The 23,730-nt window shown below is 31.3% G+C and overlaps 1 protein-coding gene across 1 annotated transcript in view; it reads left to right on the top strand.

Moving 5' to 3' along the window:
• The first annotated feature begins 358 nt into the window (after positions 1-358).
• LOC142322860 (uncharacterized) overlaps positions 359-23,730 on the top strand; it is a 61,681-nt gene continuing 38,309 nt past the window's right edge. The window contains exon 1 of the mRNA XM_075361946.1: positions 359-495. The gene's annotated coding sequence lies outside the window, so the exon portion shown is untranslated. The remainder of the gene's footprint in view (positions 496-23,730) is intronic.

The raw sequence follows: 23,730 nt of genomic DNA, 5'->3' as shown, positions 1-23,730 counted from the left end.
CCGTCGAGCGATAATTATTCGCGTAAAATTAAAGTGGTTTTACAACTTTTATTTTCACGGTCGGTTGAGGACGATTCCGGAGGGGAAAGATCGCAGACTGAGACCGGTCGATGTTATCACACGTTACTTGATAGGAAGGGAACCATCGGGCGGGCGGGTTCCACCAGAAGCAGGTAACCGGTAGCGCGATGTGGCCGGTTTAAAATGCATCGGAAGGTGGCGATGGTGAAGGCGGGCGCAGTTCCGTGCTCTGATTTTCAATCGGGGTTCGAGTCCTCGCTTTCTATTGGTGCTCCACATTGAATTTATCGACGGCGAGAGTCATTAAGAAGTTTGTCGATAATACCGCCGATGTCAATCTCTGTACGACCGTCGACGGTGAAACAAGGTCGCTCTGGTACTATCACAGAGGTACGCTCATCTTCATCGTACGCGCTTCTCTGCCGCCTAAGCTTCCACTGTTACCTACCGTCTAATTCGCTAAAGATACACACCGTAAGTGACCACCAGGTATTATCATTAATGTGTTAATGTATTCTTAAAGTATTCCTTAAAATTTAACGGATATTCCGAAATTAAAATGGTGATAATCGCAAACCGACGAGCAACCACATTCTTACTGAAATAACTGGGATTTATTTTCCCCGTTGTTACGCGGTTTTGACTAATAAAAATTGATCCAAGACAATATATTGTTAATAGTTTCAGCCGCACTTTTCTACACGTAAAGAATTTTGAGCGAGAATAAGTAATTTAAGGAATGATATAATATTTATTTGATTTTGTTTATTCGCGATTGTATAGTATTTTGATTAACGAACGATCTTTTTTCTTCGAGTTGCAGTTTCAATTTAATAAACTAATTCTACAGAAAATTACAAAATTATTACTAAAAATAACCTTTTAACTGTTTTCGGTAAAAAATTCGTGAATTTAATGTTGAAAAATATATTAAAAACCGTGATCCGGTTAAATTATTTTTAGTTAATTATTTTTATAAACCTGTTTATATTTAAAATTTTGTGACGTGATGAAATTATGAATCGTTACATCACGTGCAGAATAAATAAATAATAATCATAATAATTTTAAGAATTAAAATAATGAGGTGTAAGTAATATTATGGAATCATAATAATTTTAATGGTAAAAAAAAAAAACAAAAAACAATTGGCTAATTAACAGAACAGCTGAAATGAACTTATACGGTACGAAATTATGATATTACATAATTGGGACTTAATTTTTATTTTGCTTTACGATTCACAAATAAACAATTATTTATTTAAAATTCAAACATATAACCGGCATTTTTTTTTATTGTTTCACAAAACTGGTAAACGAGTAGTTACAAATCTAAACAAAAAATCGAACTTTATTAGTCGAACTATGCGTTTATACTGTAACTTCGTCACCGAGTAGTTACACAAAGCTTACGGGCACCGAAGAGGTAAATCCACTAAATAAATATGTATTTTTCTTTAACTGATTTTAAAAAAAATCTTCCGTGAATGAAAATAGATAGAGAGAAAGTATTAAAACAATGTCGTTCTAATTACTTAAAGGAGATCATTATTTCTTTAAATTTTGAATGTTTTAATCTTATCATTACAATGCATTGTTTAGTTACTGTGATTTGATTTTTTTATATTTATTAGTTTTTTGTTTATTCTAGTGCAGAATTCGACTAAATATATATGTGTTTGAGTAAAATGAATGTAAATTCAGCTAGAGGTAAATTTTATTACGATTTAATAATAAAATAATTATCATCGTTAATCGTAAAATAAACACGGAGAAACTAATTGTTTGGTTATAATTAAACATACGTGTTTTTTAATTTGGTTGACTTCAAAAATTTTTTATGAATTTTAAATTAAGTCATTCAGACCAAAATAAATTTCTTAAGCTTTAAATTAAACTTTATTAACAGAATAGTAGATATATATGCACTCGATGTTATATATATATATATATATATATATATACTTACACACGCACGCGTAAGCATACATACGCAAAACAGATATAAATACTTTTGTGGAAAAAGAGTTCACCTTATAATGGAGAATGCCGTTGAAAAGTAACATAAAAGTGTATTTTTTTTAAAAGTAATATTAAAATCTGATTAGTGTAACTCGCCGATAAACAGTGTTAACGAACTCTGAACTCTATATTTGCTACATAGTTTTAATTAATATAATGCTTATATCTTCAATAGATTTGTAATGGAGTATTTAAACATTATATTTATATTTTTCGTTTATTTTATATTACGTTACCATGATAGCATTCCGTAACCTATAAATAACATTATTTAATTATAAGAGTAAATATTAATAAACAATGGTAAAGTTATATATATATATATACTGAATATCATACACTAGTTATAATAACAGCCTTTAATTTTTTTCTTTAAAAAATGAAAGAAAAAGTTTTTTTTTTTAAAAAAGATAAAAGTGAATTATTTGGTTCTCTTTTGGATTTATTAGTTTTTTTATGTTAAATCTTTTTTATTAAATTACGAAAGTGACAATATCACTTGGCTTTATATCGATGATCAACCTTTAGTCGGTAATATAATTCTCTGTTAAAGAAAATCTTCATCGACGAGTTCGATCGACCGGTTTCACTTAGATGCGTGTCTACCGCCTTATTTTAGAAAAGTTTTAAAGTTTTTGAAAAATACTCCGTACATCGTTGGACCATACATTTGTTTGAAGAATATACACCTTAAAGTTTATCGTTAATTATACACTTTTTGTCACAATATTTAGATGATTTTACGATTAAATTTCATTCGTTTTTATCCTGATTGTTTTGTATCATCACGATAGCGGTCTAATTACGCTAATGACTGTTTTGGTAGGCTCGTCTCAACTGCTTTATTTCTTAATATAATGTAGCTATATCATACTAATGTAGAATCGCAAAATGTTACGATAAACTTTACTATATAAATAAATTTTACTGTATACCGAAATGTTATCTAGTTTTCATTTTGACCTATTGTGCTGTTACGGAAACACTCAGAATAATGGACACTTATGGTCGGAAGGAACTTTGCTCGTTATTCGAAGGTATTCATAATTTTGAGATTTTACGGCTAATTTTGAGATTTTCTTTTACGGCTAAATAATTTATTCTGCCGTCTCATTTTCTGAACCGAAATATTAAAAAATAAAAAAATAAAGATAACGGTATTTAATTTTATTAATCGTTTTGCATATTCGAATTAGTTTCTCGACCGGGATCGGCTATCACTTTAAACGTCCTGTATATTGCTCCCGAATATAACGAAATAATAACAAACATGCTGAAGCGATCGGTTTTTTGCCATTACGCAGGTCTTTGTCTCTCAAATGATTTTTACATCGTTTACTCCTGATTATCAGATTTTCTACTCGATTCATATCTGCAAAAAAAAAAATTTACATAGAAGAAAAAATGTATTAAAAAAACAACAGTGTGTTTATTCAAAGTTCCTGGTTAGATTCCTGGGTTGAACTTAGCGATTTTCAAAAACCAACATTCATTTTAACATATTTTTCATCCATTTTCTTACTTTTTTTATATATATCTTTTTCCTACATTTTTTTCTGTATTTTTTCTGTTACTACCTTCAGAGAATCTGTGCCGTCATATTTGTATTAAAGTTTAATATTATTAGAAAAAGTAATTTTCTTTCGATAAGGATTTATTTTAACGTAAAAAACCACGCATAGGTGCAGTATTCTTTTATTAGTTTATCCTAATCGTGTTTAAATGTCTGGGAAAACACTGACATATAAACAATCATTTTTTATTATTCATTTTACTTTTTTTTTTATTTTACTAATTGTATGAATCTCATTTATTCATCTATTATTTAAAGTATTATTCTGTTAATTTCTATTTTTTCCTGATATTTTAATGTCAAAATACACACTTCAGATAATAGAATTTTATTAGTGACGGTTTTATTTTTTATTTTTATAAAGTAAGTATAACGATGTCTTTCATCAAATCTACAAAGAAGTAATGCTGGTCAACAAACTTAAATTTTTTGTTTGTTAAATGAGAGTGAATGGCTGATTCTTAGAGTATTTTTACGCTGATTTCATATATATTAATAGATTTTTTTCTATCGGGCTCAGTTTTTGTAATTGAAAATTAAAAAAAAAAAAAATACAAAATGTGTGGTGAATGTAATATGACAATACATTACATGCATTTTGTACTCACCTAAAATCTATTTCTTTTGGATTTTTGCTGTAATTTTCTGTAGCTAGTTCCTTCTTTAGATTCAAACAGAAGTAAGCTAACATTTTTGGGTTCCATTTTCCCTGATATCATGATTCAATTGTAGATATCTTCTGGTGAAAGCATTCTCCATGATCATCACTGATAAAAGAAAAACATGTTTATCCCTGGAAAAAAACTATATGTGAATGTAAGAAATGAATTTTAAGTGACATGCTACACCCAACTTCTATGTAGTTTTGAAGGAGTTCACTCACAAGTTCTCTGTAGTTACTGGCCTTATGATTTTCAAGGAAGTTATTTACCACATTTTGAAATGATTTCCATGCAGTAACCTCCAAGTCATTCAAACGCCAGATCACTCATTACTTTCCTTATTTGTGGTCCAACAAATATACCTTTCTTTATTTTAGCAGCGCTTATATAAGGGAATTTGTTTTATAGAAACTGAAACCCTGTACAATTACGATCCATTGCTTTAACAAAATTTTTAAATAATTCTAGCTTAATGTGTAGTGGCAGAAGATAAACTTTTTCTGATTTTACTAATGCCTGACTAACAATATTCTTCTCTCCTACAGTCAGTACCTCTCTCTTTGACCATTACTCTTTTATATAATGGTTTTACCTATTCCTGCTATCCCACTTGCACAAAAAGCAACAGAACTTAATGTATCCAAGTTGCGGTCCAAGTAAAAGCCCTGTTACTTTCAGATCTCCACAAATATACCATAAATATTTCTCATACTGAATCCTGCTCGATACAAGTTTCATATTTTCATAAGACTCCTTTATGTGAACACTGTATGCTAATGGTATTGATGGATATTTATTTCCAGTATGAAGTAGAACAGCTTTCAAACTATGCTTTGATGACTCAATAGTCATCAATCGTCAAGATGGTGCATATGTCCCAAAGCTTCCAGTAAACAGTCGAGATCATTACAGAATACTAACTTTCGTACTGAGAAGAAATGTTCAAATTCTGACTGTCTGTCACGGAAAGCACTTATCTTACTATTTAGTTGTAAAAGATCACATCCTTTCAGTCTTTATGCCAATATTTCTACTTGATTCTTTGAAAATTTAGATCACGAACCAGATCATTTAATTCTAATTAATTAAATGGGGTTCAGTATATATATTTTCTAGAAAGTTTGGATCTCTTTCTTCATCGCCTGATAAGTCAGCACAAGATTCGACATTTTCATCTTCATCAGTTCCATGTTTCTGGTGGTACTGGAATTGGAAGCTCTTGGCTATGTGTTACTGGCCACATGGCAGAGAGAATATCAGGGTACTTAGCAGTACGTCTAGTTTTAGCCATTATTCCAAATATCTTTATTACACAAAATTAACAGTCTGTGGTGTGATTCTTCGGTTTTTTCCAAACCACTGGAATTACAAATGGCATATGACGAGATCCATTAAGCCAACCGGTCACACAAGAAGCACAGCAAATATGAGGAGCCCAAGATTTGTCCTGATCAGCTAATTTACATCCAAAATACAGCTCATACGACTTTTTTATCAGTGAAGTTATATTTCTTTTCTGAGACTACAACATAATCTCACCACAGATATAGCAAAAATTGTTTGGATGATTAATGCAACTGCAAGGCATTGTTAATATATTGCAATAACTAATATTGTTTAAAAATTAACACTTTAAAAACACACTAATTTAATAAACAATATACTCTCTTTACTGAACAACACATACCCGCAAATCCAAAAGCCAGCTACATAGGTGAATGTTACACACATGAGAACTCGCACTTGAATGAAAAGTGAAAATATTTCTCTAGTCTGCACGACAGCTTGTAAGTAAATATAATAACAGAAATAACTAATGAGTGGATGTTATGTTTTCAGTAATATGAAAATAGGAAGAATGAACCACATTCTTGTTCATTTTAATTAATGTGTAAATTATAAACATGACTAATGTCTAACAAACCAATGTGACAAGAATTAAGGTACTGTAATAAATAAACAAAAACTATTTAGTTGATAAATAATATAATAAAATACGATCACAAAATGCTATTCTTTGTAGTTCATGCATGATACTACCTGAAAATAAGATTGATAGTTACAAATGAACTAAGCCCGATAGAAAAATTCTGATTTCATATTTGAAATCAGCATGAAAAATACTTTTAGAATCAGTTATTCACTCTCATTTAACAAAATCATTGTTAATCAGTGTAATTATTTTGACGTAATTCTAACGTTTCTAACAAAGATGAATAAAAATGCAATTAAAAACCCTGCAAAGTGTACGTACAGGTTAGCGTGCAGTCATTTAATTAAAATATGTTATAAATAAAATTTCTTAAAATAGAAATCAAGAAATTCTCCGACAAAAAAATTCTTAGCAGTTAATTATTAAAATGAATGCAACAGGACAAATTATCTGTTGATTTTTTTTTTCAGAATATGTTTGCTTCGATTATTATTGCATATGATAAAAACATACCGCTAGTTGTTCTACGGTTTATTCTCATTCAAGGGCGTACTACTTGAAACAGATACCGCATTATGTGAACTTTAAATAATGAACGAAAAAGAAACACATCGGTTACCCAATTATTTCTGTAATATGATCGACTAATTTTACTATTTTATCCATCGTGTCCGTTTCGATTCAGGAAGTAGAAAATGAAAGATAAAGGAAATAATAATAAAAACAGCTTACAGTTTTAGAATACTTAGTGAAATATTTCGCCGATTGTTGCGTTTAGTAGTACACCGCTTGTTGTGGGTCAGATACACTTTGTTTGTCAAGGAATAGAAGAAACTCTAATAAGAGTATGTGTGTTAGACATTTGTGCACGTCTTTGCTTCAGATCACTGTCAGAAAACGTATTCAACAACAAAATTATTTTTCGACTACAGTTAAAAAGAGTTACGTTCCTCTAAATACGATATTCGTTTTGATAGCTTCTCGAATAACCGTCTTACTAGGTTGAATATTTTTACATAATTTTTCAATTTATTTTTCCATTAAAAATATTTCATAAATGGAAGGAAATTCTGTGGAAGGAAACATATCATTTTTTCTATCATTATCAGTGTTCTAGTTCTGCAACTATCAAATATCAGACACACGGCGTGTGAAGAAATCGTATTCGGATGTGTCTGAATTTCCCTTAACTAACGGTACGAAAAAATCATCGTTTTTTCATATCGATCCCGAGCTTCATACTTGAGGCTAAAGCCTTCTTACTTGCAAACTTTTGATCCTATTTACCACCGTAGATTTTTGTTTTATTTGTGAATTTTACACAATCGGTATCCTATTTTTTTATGAAATTCATTTTTTTACCTATCTGCCGGTTCGTTAAGAAGTTTTTCTAATTAACGAATATATCATTGAAATCCGTTCAGATTTATTCCCATCATTAAAAAACAAACAAGCAGAGCAAAATTAACCTCGGGTATTACAATCGTATAATTTATTACCGGTATAATTTATTTTACGATCGTAAATCGTATAATTTATTCAGTTCCAGTTTTCAATTTCACCTGCCTTTAAAGGAGCTTATAAAAAAAAATTATGCAGAATTAAATGCTTTTAAATATTTAATATTGCTCTGTCGATGAACTTTAGAAAATACTAACTAAACGATTTAAAAATGCGTGTAATTTTCTGCATCCCTTTTGATATAAATACTCGTATGTACGTTCAAGATACATAATATTTACTCAGATAATTTTAATTTACGATTTCTGAATCGTAATTATTTTATACATTTAATAGCTTCATTTATTTACCTTTACATTATTTCATATTTTATATTTTACATTATTTTTATTTACGGCCTCTAGTCTTATCTATTTTTTATTTTATAATGAATCGTGTACTTTGTAATGCTGTTCTGATCAAGGTTTTACTGCGGTTTCTCTCGAACAGTCCAAGCAAATGGGACAACTCCTTTTTTTATTTGTGGAGTAGCATACCTACCTGTTACTGACGTGATCCACGTAATGTATTATTATGTATCGATCCGAATAAAAAAAAAATTATTTGATTGTAAAGTTTACTGACGGAATCAAAGTAAATATGCTATTTTTCTATCTTCGATTATATAATTAAACTGTAATAATAACTAGAACTTTTCACCGTACAAAAAGTAATATGATGATATTTTTACACTCTAGAAATTTTACACGTAAAATTCTTGTTTAACATAAATTTTCCATTTTTTCCATTATCTCCTGAAAAAAAAAACGGAAGACTTTCAAAGATTGAATTAAAGATTTAAATACTAAAAACATATGTCGAAATAACAAAATAGTAAGATCAAAAAACCTAACAAATTTGTTAAAGTACTTAGGTATATCACTCGGCCGAGCGAGATGTCTGATAACTTGACATTTTCGATATTTTGTGTCTGTCGAATGGTAACTTTCGAACGGCCGAATGAATTTCATTGGAGTTCGTCGGTAGTTGAGTTCACTAAGAGAACTAGGACTAAATTTTCGTTGTTGCGAACAACATTTTTGGTGGTATGTTTTTTTTTTAATTTGTCTCGAATCTATGAGACATTTACAAGAAAGTGGCTCAGTTAAAGTAGATCTAGGCGCGTGGTTCGTGCTTCCGCGAATTCGGTTAGCTAGTTCAGAGGGCAACGAAGTAGGATATTCAAGATGTCCGGACGAGGTCTACAGCGAAGGCAAAAGCCGAGTTAATAAAATCACCGATGTAAATGTCTACTGAGGCATTTATATCAGTGGTATCCCAACGAGGCCAGGCTTATTACTATGAGATGTAAAAAGTCAGAGGACGAAAGACGACTCCCGTTAAAGCCCATTAGGACTAAGAACGACGAGGGGGGGTGGCGACCGGAAGCGTCACAAGGCGGGTGTCTTTCCCTACGGGGTTGGGATGCAGTTCGTGGGGGAAGAATATTGACTGAAGGGTAGAGTAACTTCAGTGAAGACTAAGAGCCCCTTTTAGTTTTCGGACGATATTATTTTTTGCGTTCACTTAACAGGAAAATTGCTGTTATAAAAACCTAAAATAGATAAAACCAAAAACAATTACTATTTTTTTTCATATGAGGTACTATACAGAGGTATTCACGATAAGGAGTAGAAATAATTAGCCTAGTTATGTATACTTTTACCGAAAGTTTTACTACATCGTGTATACTTTTACCGAAAGTTTCAATTTCTGTAAAAGTAGTCGTATTTAATCTCCGTACAGTACATTATTTTGTTTATTTAAGTTATAAACCGGGTTAATAGGCTAGATTTTACGTGTTATTTCAAAGATCACGAAGAACGAGTGCTGGTGAATAGTATCAAAAAGGTAATCTAATTCGGCTTCTTACAAAAATTAAAGGAGACTCGTGGATATGGAATAACCTTATTTCGGTAAATTAGGTTCATTACTAGCAATTATTTAACAGGTAGCCATTATCACTAGTAAACTCTCACTTTGTCAAAATAAACACGTTTACAAATACTCAGAAAGGCAATTCATCCGTTTCTGTGTTTCTTTCTCACGCACATTTCATGTGTACCGGTTTAATAACCTGGCCTAAAATATACTGACTGATACGGTACAAAATAGTTATTTATTTTACCCAAAATTAAAAGTTTTAAACCTTGAATTTTCATATATTTCTTAGTTCGAAGTAAATTACTATTTTCCCCCTGTTATTTATACTTCCCTATTATCGGTTAGGTTTAGAATTTTAGTTTTGTAGAATGTTTTTTTTTTGTAATTTTTTGGGTAACTTGGACAAATTTCTCGACAATTAGCATTTTATGTTTACCGATAAAACTCGACCGGTTTATTGAAAGTAATCTTTTGATTAAATTAAAAAATCTGATAGTAATGCTAGAACATAAACGACTTTTATCAAATGCAATAAGAAAGTTTATATACTACCATTATCTAATATATACATAATCTAATCTAGTCCCGGTTATGCACGTTGGACGGGGTGTAGATCTTGTAAATTTAATCGCCGATATAAAAACTTGTCTTGCCGTATTATATTTTCCAACGATCTTAGTGAGTAACAAGGATTCCCACCTATTTAACTCGGCTCGTTCAACATCCGGTGTAAGCAACGACCGGTCTATTTCATTAAACCACAGAAAAAAACGTTTGCAGACTATAATATAGAAGGAACTTTTAATGTACGTTCGTCTTCACACGGCGAGTAAATCTTGTATTCTTTTAGCCATTCTAGTCTAAACGATCGGTTGTCACCGATCCCATCGGTACAAGTAAAATAATTCTAGTCGTAATTTGTGGATATAATTCCAATCTGTGATTATAATATTAGAAAATATAATAAAAACAGTTAGACTAACTAATTAAAATACGCCAAAAACAAAACAATAAATAAAAAAATCGAACAAAAAAAAGAAAACAAGGTAGGAAATAAAGGAGTAAACATCGTTATGCAGTATTTAATTAAATAAAATAATAGATAACCATAAAATTTCAGACAGTTTTACTTTGTTTAAAATGAGTTTGTTTATGTTGTAGATAATAGCAGTCATTTAAGCTTGTTCATTGATTAAGTTCTCACCACATCGATAAGAAAATTTTGTCCTTCAACAAAAATATTTAAATGCAGTCGGGAGGCTCTGAATAGTAATTGTCCTATATTAAATACTAGTTGTTGACGATAATTGGTCTAGCCTCGCATGAGGTGCTCGTATCACCTTACTACCTTAGCCTCATACGCTGTTACCACGGGAAGCCCATTATTATTAAACAGAAATTTTTTTTATTTATTTAATATTATTTCATTTTATTTAACGTAAATTTAATTCTATTATTTTTGTAATATTATACATTCGATTGATTTGAATCATTAAGTTTAAACCCAGGTAACACAGTGATAGAGGTTCAATTATTCAATTCATTAAAGTTTAAGCTTCAACCGGCAAATTTCCAGTACTACATATATTTATTTAACCTATGAAACTCCCGGTAACGTAAGGATTTCAACACGGGATCATAATCTAGATCGGTTCCGCCGTTGCGCTGCTACGGTGGAACATACATAAATGCACCTCTAAATACATTACACTCTTTTTTGGGCAGTTGTGTAATTAAATAAATTGTTCAACGTTTTTCGGTATGGATTTATCCTTAACTCTGGCTATGAGTATACTTTGTGGAAATTTAAGAAGAATGTACATAAAATTGAATACCTTACGGGATACTCGCTTTTTATCGAGCGTTGTGTAAATCATGTTTATATGAAAATAGAGCGAAGAAAACCATTTTTATTTTAATTAATTTGCTGTCGTTGGAGGCTGATATAAAGCAGTGTTTATTTGTTGTAGAATTATTTTAACATCCGCCGACGTTTTTATAAAATTACAATGACAATTTGTATCTTAGACGACGAAACGACCTATGTAATTTCTGCTTGTGTAAATATATAAATCGGTTTGCTGAAATGGTTTTTAAATATTTGAAACCCGCTTGACACATTTCCTCGAGAATTGCAACCAGCAACCTTTGACGTCGCCTCCCAAGTTTAATATAAGTCGAATCACCTGGAATCGATAAATATTTACCCAGTATTTCTTCTGTTATCTCCCAGCTGCGCCCGTATCTTTCCCAATGTTTGTTCCGAAAAACGCAACTGATTTATTCATTTTAGTAGATGATCTATAAAGTTGACTTTCCATGTTTTCCGTTTTTAGTGATAATTCAGCTAATAACGTAGTAGTTTTACTCCCCCCCTCACAATACATCTCTCTTATCAAATTATTTTGAATGTGCTAAATCTAAGGTCATTCACTGTTTTCTTGTAAGAGGCGATTCGATCCGTAGGGAGAAGAGTAATCGAGTGCGATTATGATGATCGATTGTTTTTGAACTTTTAGGAACAAAAACCATTAAAATTATATCGAAGAGTTGAACCGGTTGATTCGGTTCTATTCTAATCATTCGATCACCCTCAAATTCTACCTCTCCTCATTTATAGGCGATAAAATACACTCATTATAATGAAATTTATGGTAATAACGTCCCAGAGAAAAGACTTTTCGATCCTTATAGTTATTCGGGCTACGCGGAAGATCACCTGCCTTAAGTTCACTATCTTCATCGTCCAAAAGGCTGGTAGAAATCGTGAAAATCGACTTTTAAACTGCGTAACTGACGAAAGCAATGTCGATGCTCTTAGAACATTTTTTTTTACTACGTTTTACAGTCGGACTTCTAAGAGGAACTGAACCGCTAAGAAACTTAAGAAACTAAACTTCTAAGAAACCTTAACCTAGAAACTAGGTTAAGGTTTCTTGATAGGAGATTCTTGGATTCTTATTCTTAGGGGATCGATTTTTTATTATTCGAAGGGAACGGCTTTATTTTATGAAACTTCTATATTCTGTTACGCTAGCCCAAAGGTTTTAGCTGAAGATATTCTATGAGGTCAAAAATAAAATCGAATGTCGAACATATTTTTTCAAATTAAAATGTCTAGCTGTTAGATTCTTCGAATAAACTTGAAACCACGGAAGTTTTTTTAAATGAAATGTTCTGTGTTAAAATTAGCCGTTTACAAGCTAAGAAAAGTTTCGATCGTTCAAACGATTTAAATGATTTTTTTTGAAACTACAAAAAAATAATCATTGTCACGAACTTCCGTTTTATCTCGGTTGGGAATTCATTTAAAACGTTTTAATTCGTTAACGAATCCATTTTTAATATCGAAAATTACCAATTTGAAGGTAAATTCGGTAAAATTATGTACTGGATAACCCAGAATTTGAATTTTTATTTATAATGATTATACAAAATAAGCAGTATGCTAATAGGAAGAGTTTAATGTCAAGTGTGATAAGCCGCTGTTAAATAAATCTTACTTGCTTGGAATTGAACTTCCTGTTTTTGAATTCTGAATGAGTTATCAAAACTTTGCTCATTACGAAATAAAAAACGCACGCTCTCTTATGAACAGAATTTTTACTCTTACACACATGTATCGGGAAAAATGTATCCGTTATTTAAATTCTCATCTCTTTTATACAATTAAATATTATTTTTCTGAAATATTTAATAATTGCCGAATATTGCTGATATTCGAAACTACAAAGTTCAGTTCAGTTATATACAGTAAATATTAATTATTCAGCGCATTTTAGGGGTTAATAAAAAATTAAAAAACCAGTGTAGCGCGCGTTGATTTTTCAAAAATTATTCTTCATACTAGAGTTACTGATGAACTTGAATTAACCCGCCGGCGCGATGTAACGACAGGGGAATCGTCAGTTACGCAATGGCTACCGTCCGGATGAAAGCAATGTGCGTACAATGGTTTTATGAAACCGGATCTGTTACTACTGTTCGTAGACGTTTTCGTTTAGAGTACGGCCGGGGTCCTCCTAATAAAGAGTCTGTTAAATGTTGGCATGATCAGTTTAAGGATGCAGGAAATGTAGTACACAAAAAAGGTGCTGACAGACTTCCTATCTCCAAGTAAAGTTGGAATCGAGTAAGAGGAAGTTTTCAAAGTTACCCGGGTAAATCGACTCGTCATTCGAGTATAGAACCAGGAATACAATAATTGATAATTTTAAAGCTTTTACACAAGTTGTTTAAATTTCACGCATGCAAAATTCAGTCGATTGAAGATGATGATAAGTCACGCCGTTAGAATTTTGCCGTGGACATTCTTGATAAATGAACGATAATAATGCGTTTTTAGAAAAAGTAATCTTCTTTGACGAAGATACCTTTCAGGTTTTTGGTTACGTAACCGTGATAATTGTCGAATTTGAAAATCCGATTTGGGGTAGCGAGAACCCTTACGCCGTTCGACAAACACAACGGGTTAGCCCGAAAATTAACGTTTGGTGTGCGCTGACTGCTTACGAAGTAATTTTTTCATCGCCGAGCGAACGGTTACTAGTGCTAGTTATGTGTACTTTTTACAGGAGTATGTAGTGCCACAAATTGAACATCGGCGTTCATTCAACGCTTATTTCGAACAAGATGGCACACCGCCTACACATTGAGATTTACATGTTATGGACTAACAACATGAACAGGTTCCTCAACGTTGGACCTCGTGATGGACCAATTCCCTGGTCACTTCGATCCCCCGACATTACGACATTCGATTTCTTTCTTTGGGGGTTTGTTAAAGACAGGGTGTACGCAAACAAGGTTGTAAACATCAACGAACGAAAAAGAAGAATCGAAGGTGTAATTAATGGAATAACTCCAGATATTCTTCGTAATGTGCAGCGTGAAACTGAATATCGTCTGGACATTTTACCCGCTAGAAAAGATGGTAATGTGGAAATTGTTTGAAGTTAAGTGTTATAAACAAAACTGTTTGAAAAGCCTTCTTCAACAATAAAACATGCATGTATGCACATTGCTTTGTTATTATTAATATCTAAAAACAAATCCTCTGAATAATCTACGATCATTTTGTATATTGTATCGGGGACCGTATAATAATGAAATTCGACCGGATAGAATTAGCTTTTTCTTATTGTAGACCACTAAGAGATCGAACTCTTGAAATAAATAAGAGCTGAACAGCGCTGGAAATGCGCAATTTCGCTTTAAAATACACTGCACTTTGTTATTGAATTCGTTTCTGAAAGTGTAACGTTCATATTTTTATATCAGTAAGCTAACTTTATTGTACAATTAAAATTAAATTACTTACCTAGGGAAAATTGTACACCATCGATTTTTTATTATTACGTAAATATTTATTACTTATAAATATAATCGGGTTAATAAATACAAATATTTATTAAATCTTCATTATGGAGTTAACTAGTTCCCATAAATTCGTTACATAAATAATTATACTTAAAAGTTATTATATTGACAATTACTTACTTAACGAGTTATAAAAATATACATAAATAAGAAACAGCTGCGAATTCTTCTTACAACGATTTAATGTAATAAAGTTGTAACGTAAAGTATAAAGAATTGTAATAACAGTGTGTTGTAATAAAATTACAAGTATAATGGTGTAAATGATTGTTCATGCGATGTTAATGATGTATGAACGAATTGAAATAGATTGAATAATATTGTTTTAAAATACTGGTAACAACTCAACCTATTCATCAATCCGATGGATTGTTATGTTCAATCGTATCTTAATATAGCTCTTCTATGATACCGTATGGCCCGTGGTTCGAATCCACTTAAAAGTGAAAGTTACTTCTAATTCGAGTAAATTCCAGTGTTAATTCTGTAATTACAATTCTATAAATGATTTTCTTTATGAAGTGTCGACCTCAAACCGGACAACACTTACTCGTAATTGCAGTTGAAGCCTATCTCGTTAGAGATTCTTTAAAAGTTTTAATATAAATAATAATAAGGCGACTGATATAGTAATAAGGTACCTATTACCGGGTGGTAAATGTTGTCATGTTACAAAAATATGGTGGAGCTCATTGCGTGCTCTTAAATAAATAAAAAATTAATAAAAAATGTTTTTCTCTCAATTTTTGCAGGGGTGCAATATCGATCGTGATTTTAGACTCATTGACCGACGAAAAAAATAAATGAAGGACAATAAAATTGTAATCGACCGCAGCACGTACTCGACTGCGGTGGGGTAAAGAACGCGTGAAAAATAATACGGTCATCTATTATTAATACTACAATCTTTTGTTATTTTTCTAAAACAATGAAGATAATTTTGTGATCTTAGTCAAATATTTAGCGTAGCCACACTAAATGAAAAATATTGAACCCGCACGCACACACATATAATGCTTATAAATGGAGTATAGGTCCACATATTCTGTGTGTACGATCTTGTATTAATTTGCCAAAAACTGTTTTTCTCGGTTTGTGACAAAATCAAAATGATAATCTAGTTATATAAAGTTATATTATTAAAGCATCCGTACAAATTATTAAAAGGCTCTCAGCTCTTTCCAATTGAAGACTTCAACTCAAGGCAATCTAATCTTTCCTTCCTCCACCGAACAATCTCTTAAAAATAATTATAAAATACATTAAATTTAAAATCATAAAAATTATTTTATTCGCACAAAGATTGATTCATTTTTATTTTATTTGCTTGCATCTGGGTTTTTATTTATCTCATTTCTGAAAAAAAATCTAAAGTTATAATTATATAGTATATTTTATATAAGATAAATACCTTAGTTTTCCGATTAATTTTAATCGTTTTTCTCTCGCTCGGTAGTTATTTAACGGGGAAAAATACGGTAACATAATGCTAGGTCATGAAAAAAAGTCATATTGTTTTCTGACGAACATCTTAGTAATTTATAGAACAGTTGATGCGGTCATATCTATACGGTCAACGGTAATTATTTTATTCTAGGCTTCACAAGCCTTTATGTATTACTCGGATCAAGGGATTTCGAAAAAATGTTTTTCTGCAGAATCATTTCCTTTCGTGCCGGTTCACTCGCGTATTCTACCACCAACAGCAATCACCATATGACTAACGGGGAAAAAGATCATGAAAGAACGAAATTTACCTTTTCGTTTACCGGCTTCTCGAAAACCGAATGATAAAATATTCAATCGAGTCCCTTTTCTAAATGTTTAATTTTATTTGCAGTTGATAGCCGTTTTTTTACGAAAAACCCGGTTATATCGATTTTTACCAAACTACAGTCTTAACATAAATCGATGAAGTCGATGTACCCGACAAAAAAATCTGTTTATAAGCGGCAGAGAATCGAATTAATCTATGTTAACGTCTGATAGGGTTCGATAAACGACCTTACTATAAACAAGGTCGTTTATGGACCCATTGTTCTTTATTCATGACCTACATTTACAAATTGTTTATGTCGATTATGGAACCCTATTAGACATCTTAATGTTAGCGTGTGTAATATTTTGATGTGCAGTTGTGTTACGGTACGCGACCTATATATTGTTAAAAGTAAAACTGTAACAGGCCAGTGCTCCGGGTTCGCTAATCTTGTTCTCCTAAGGCCGTACATATATAACATCAAAATTCCCAAGCATATTATAGATAAATATAGTCTATCATTTGAAGTGAATATTTTTATAGGTTTTTTTCTAAATTAAATCGAGTCTCCTTTTCATGGAAACAATTGTTCAATGGAGAAGTGGAAAACAACTATGTTCACGTGTAGAACTGTCGTTCTACACGTGAACATAGAATAATCTAAACATTTACGATCGAATAAAAATAGGACGGTACTCATTCAAACGACACGACCGGGAAATGAATTTTTCTTTGTGGCACAAAAACGCGTTTCTTAATTACAGTATTCTCAAACGAGATCTTAAGTAGATAATATTCCATTGTTTATGTAAATATAGAATTGCCAAATAAAGGCCGGTATAAGTAATATTCTTCAGGTTTAATGGAGTAAGCAGTTAAATGCTTGAACCGTTATACAACTAATCAATGTAAATGTGCTAACCACTCATAGATATGCGCGCGCGCACACAAACACGCGCGCGCGCACTATATGTTAATAAATTTAAACCGGCTTCATTTGACTACAAAGTAAGTAATCACATCTTATTTTCAATAAACAACTTTCAGATTTAGTGTTTTTGTTATTTTAAATACACACACCGTATAACAATACATATGTATATGCGTTTCTATCATATGACGAACAGCAATTACACAAACTGTTTTAAATACTGTATAGGATTTCTATATTTAAAGTACATCATTTTAGACGCACTTGTCGTAGAATAAGCTGTCACTTTTTATGTAAGTTTTTTCTTTTGACTAGTAATTGTCATTTCTTCGGAGCAATTGTCATTTAATCGGTCGAGACGAAAAGACTATCATTTGGAAGCAAGAAGGAAACGTCGAACGTATTGCTGCCAGCTACCGACACCCTCACTCGAAGCGTCGCGTCGCCGATGAATGGTAACTTGCTGTAGGAATCCTTCCTCTCACAAGTATCATATTTCGTTTGTAGATAAGAAGCGTAACCTTTTTATTTTTATAGGAGTAAAAAAAAATTAATTTCGTCAGAATTTAATGCGAGTTAGTTATAACAGTACTTTTCAAGCTATTATGTACGAGTATTAAATACCGAAAAATAAATGATATAGTATTAATCGGATATCGTCGCTAAGATAAGTAAATGTTTAATTTGATATTGCGTTAGGAGGAACGATTTTGAAGAATATCGTACGATTTTTTGTCAAGAGGATGCGGTGACCTCTGTAAATATTATTAATATTTAAGTCAGGGTTAAGATAAGTTCACGTTTTGTTAAAGTAGTTTCAGAAATTATTGTGAGGTGAGTGAAAATATGAATAAATACATTCATAGCGAAAGACTACAAAATAATCTATGTAATAAGTACATTTTTTTCACGTTTTAATTAATTAAAAATATCGTTAAACAAATTCATTTTGGACGATAACAAGCAAAACATCAGTTTTATTATAATACACAGATAAATTTCAGTTAAGCTTAAATAAAAGCTATTATTTGATCCCAGATATAACAAGCAATTTTTCCGACGCACATCGTGGATAAGGTTATGAAATGATAAGAGTGATTTATTAAGTGTAATTAGAGTATAACAAGAAAATACGCCTAAGTACTATTCCAAAGGCCTAAATAATACCTTTGTAAATAGCTAAAGAAATTATTAGACCGCACAGTGAAGGTTAGTAATATAATAAATGTTAACATAACGTTGCACACCGAATAGATCCAAGTGTAGACGATTCTGTTACACGATATTAACTGAATGAACCGTCTATCCGAACCATAACTTTCCTATGTAATTACTACAGAAGAAAAATACACTTTTAAATGTAAAAAATGGATTTCTACAAAGATGCGATTTAATAACTGCATTTATACAACAGTAATAAAAACAATAATTAAAGATAAATGGTGATCACTACAGTTTGCATTAAAATTCAAGACATCAAAAAGTCAGCGTAAATGATTTCACGACGATTGGTTTCGTGTATGTTAGCAAACAAAAATAAACAATATCTACAAATTACTTTTTCTAATTAGAAACGTTTGGGTATTACTGCTGTCGGAAGTAAGAGGAGACGGTAGAAAAAAACAGAGGGAATTTACACAATAGTTTGTCTATGGAAACTGAAAATAGTGGTGCCGTACATGACATATACGTAACTTGCAAATTTTTATTTGACACCATTTACGACGTAATAGAGTAAATATAATAACAATAATAATAATTATTATTTATATTTGTTTATTATTTCTTATATTAAATATTAATATTTAAAAAAAAAAATATGAGTAAAACTACGTAATATAGAGAGTGGTTCAATAATTAAAGAGACATAAGGCAACAACGGAAAACTAATTAATAGAGTAGACTGAAACTGTCTAAAGTTGAAGTACATAAAAAATATCAGCTGTTCGAAAAGAAATTTTCATTATTACAACCTCTTTTGTTTACTTCAAAACGTCGGCTCCGCTTGAAACGAATACCTCCTGAGTACACCTTACTGAAAAATAACTCCCGGATGTTAAAACAGTATAGTAAAAAGTAGTATTTTTATAAGTGAATTGAACAGTTTAAACCGGTCAGCACAAGTGTCACCGAGTTTCATCGTAATAGAAGATAAATGGAAGTTTCGACTGACGCTTTAATAAATCGCATTAATGATCTATTTTGCAATAAATATGCATAGGCGTAAAATATGGAAAATTGCTGAGATTTGTAGTGCAAGTCCATTCCATTATCTATAATAAGTTGAATTGCCGCAAAATATGTTTAAACTGGGTTCCGAGACAGTCGACGCAAAATCACAAAGACACTCGAATTTACATCGGTTTGGCAATTAAACAAATATTTTAGTAGAAGGTAAAACTTTTTTAAATAATAATTTGCATAATAACTTGTGATGAAACTTGGATTCATCATTTTGATCCGAAATCCACATGTCAGAATACGGGATGGAAACATTCGTGTTCACCCGTCAGGAAAAAAATTCGAAGTGGTGTTGTCGGTATTTTGTGATTATAAAGTTCCAGTTGCGGTTATTTTAAAGAATAAGGTACAAGCAACAGTAACTACTACTATGATATGCTAGAAAACAAAATGTAACCCGCAATAAGGAGGAAACGACCTGGTTATCTCTCAAAAGGCATAATTCTTCTGCATGATAATGCCCGCTCCCATCCGCTCAAAAGATAAGGGAAGCTATTCAAAAGTTGGGTCAGGGGTTATTGCCACATCCACTTTACAGTCTCCATCTCGCATTGTCAGATATTTTTTCTTTGGTTCTATCAAAGAGGTTTTACGTGACACCGAATTCGACACCATGTCAAATAATTCTTTACTACTGGAATAAACAGAAAGATGGGACAAGTGCATAAACGTAGCCAGAGAATATGAAAAGTAGAGTACGAAGAGTATTTTGAAAATTATTATTTGTTTATTGTTACTGAATAAATAATAATTTTCTTGCCATTTTCTCTTTAATAATTGAATAACCCTCGTAAATTTTCAACCACCTTAACTATTATGTTATTATCTATGTATAATTTACGTTTTCCGGTGTCCAAAAATATTTACCTTCAAGCAATAAATAGCATTCAATACAAAAGATTACCTGTACTATCATTAATGGAACTAAGCATTACACTTTACTAAATATACTTTAATGAAAACTAAGTATTACAACACAAAAAAAAACTTGAAAACTGCAAAAACAAGCTTGACGGTAAAGATTCATTTATTGTACTCGAATCAAGCTACAACTGAACATTCTTTACTATTATTTTTAAAGATTTAAAGTTTAAACCTTTACGGCTATAAAAGTATAACAACCAATTTAATACTACTCATATTTTTCTGTTAAAAATACCGCTAATGACATTTTTGATCTTCTAAATAAATATTATAGCAGATAAAGTTAACGATGTGTGTTATCCAAAAAAAAGAAAAATATCTGTATGTATATATATATATATATATATATATATAATAAAATAGCGTGAGTCATTCATAATCAACGCCCAGAAAAAAACTTACACTAAGAAAGGATTTTTTGAAATTTAAAGGTTTAAAATGGAGTAACAATGAAATTTACTATTTTTTTTCTCGGTAACAAATGCAGATATCAACTTAATTTTTGGTGTGAAGATTACACAATCCTCATTTGAATATCGATCTTCATTTATTATAAAAAAACGATTTTTAGATTTTCAGAAATTCGACCTTGAAGTGGGTGTAGAAAGGTAAATAAGCTATTTGCAAATTTTTCCCATTTCTGACTATAATAAACGAGATATTAAGTAGATTTGGGCGCTTGTAAATACACTTCAGATAAATATTTAAAAATAACTTTAAGGTTTTTTTAGGTGGTGCGACGGTGTACAGCGAGGCGGCTCAACCAACACAGCCACTACCACTATTACTATACGTGCGACGCGATTGGCTGTACCTGCCTCCGATTACTTGACTTAAGAACATAAAATAATAAAAAAGATTGACCGCGACGGTAAACGCAAGTAACTATATAGCGCGGGCGAAGCCACAATAGAGATGCTAGTTTATAAATAAATACGGAATTAGAATTAATCCATATGCCGATAAGTTGTGATTCATGGAACGAAAAAAATTAATTTTGTGGTCGGCTACTTCTTAAATCTGCTCTTCACTTCCTAATTCAGAGATACCTCTGAGGAATAAAGAAAATAAAGGGAATGCTAAAAAACGCTGATGTAATAAAATTAGTTTGCTTTTGCTTTACAAATAGAAAATCTTAAATAAAATTCAAACCTAAGATCTCAACTTATCATCTACAATGACAGTTACATATTTTGGTTGACGTAACAGTTTATTTCTAAATCTTATGAGTGCAAAAATGTGGTCTGTCGATTTGGTTTTAACAGTATTCACTGCTATAATTTGACTAAAGATTTACTGATTGTTTGGTCAAAATTTTCTCCATTCAGAATTATTTGCTTTTGAGATCGATTACAAAATTAAAAATTGTGATCGGCTGGAATTTAGTGATTGGTGTAAATATTCTGTCTTCCATTTGGTCAAATGTATTCATACTTGTGATCGGTTAAAAAAACACGGTGTTCTGATCGGTTGGAAATCGGTGTAATCTAATATTTCTTAATCGATAAGTATTGGATTAGTTTCAAGAGTTTCGTGTTGGTGACATTGAAACTCAAGTGAAATCTATGATAGACTAGGATGAATGTTTGTTGACAATGGTTAATTTTTATCGGTTTCAGTTTGTGACGATTAGAAACATTTTACCGTGAATCGGTCAAATTTCATTCCGTTCATGTTCATTAATTTACTGTTGTAAAGGAATAAAATTTCAAACTATATAAGTACATATGATATACTTTAGACCAATTCTGTTTCAATAAAATTAGTAATGTAAAAAGTAATTTTAGCGTTCAGATTAATTTTATAATGCAAAAACAAATTTATCTAAAGTCTGCGGCTGAGTTAAAATCTCATAACAGTAAAACTACGTATTATGTATTACATTATTTATCAAAGACTACTGGCAGTTTAACAGTTTATTACTTTACCTGTATCATTAAACATTTTTGAATCTCTATCTCTCCCAAGTTCCGGGCAGGTATAGCTTAATTTAATTATGCAGGAAAGATTCAGCGTTCAGCGCTATAATGGTATCCGAATCGACTTCAGTCAATATATGGTATTTGTAAATCTTAAAAAAAAGCATTCTATCGCATATAATGAAATAGAGGATTTTAATAGATTTATTAATAAATTTTAAGGAAAGTGGAACAGAAATAAATATAAAAAGGAGTTATTTATAATTTTTACAGGACAAAAATAACAAGTGTAAAAAGTACAGAATACAGAATAAAAAATGAGAAAAGAAAAGCTTTTTGATAAGTATACGAAAGCAATAAAGGAACTAGAACGAAAATTTGATAGCAAAGTAATAGTTTAAAGATGAAAAATAAAAATTTTAAATTCACAAAAGATATTTTTAATTCGGCTAAAACTAGGAACGAGTTAGAAGAAGTAATAAACAATATGGATTTATTGATGGAAAGAGATTCAGTTAGTTAGTAAACAAAAATAAATCAAAGACAAAGAAATAGGACAGAAGAGTGATTAAGAATTAAAGGATTAAGATAGAAAAATGTAACATAACAAAAGTGAAATTACTAAGAATGGACAAAGTAAAGGAGAAATCGAAATTAGCGGCACGGGCCGGGGGAGGTTTTATGTCAAAAGGTAATTACCGTTCAGGTAATACTTCAGAGGATGAATGAGGATGATAGGTATGAGTGTAAATAAAGTGTAGTCTTGTACAGTCTCAGTTCGACCATTCCTGAGATGCGTGGTTCCGGTATCCACGATCTAGATTCAAATCCGTGTAAAAATAACTGACTTTACTAGGACTTGAACGCTGGAACTCTCGACTTCCAAATCAGCTGATTTGGGAAGACGCGTTCACCACTAAACCAACCCGGGGTTGGGTTTTTAATACAGACCTCTACCAAGAAATTGTAACGCAATCTAT

The sequence above is a fragment of the Lycorma delicatula genome, chromosome 4 (assembly GCF_047948215.1).
Source record: "Lycorma delicatula isolate Av1 chromosome 4, ASM4794821v1, whole genome shotgun sequence".
Classification (NCBI taxonomy): Eukaryota; Metazoa; Arthropoda; class Insecta; order Hemiptera; family Fulgoridae; genus Lycorma; species Lycorma delicatula.
This window is presented reverse-complemented; position numbering and strand designations above follow the sequence as displayed.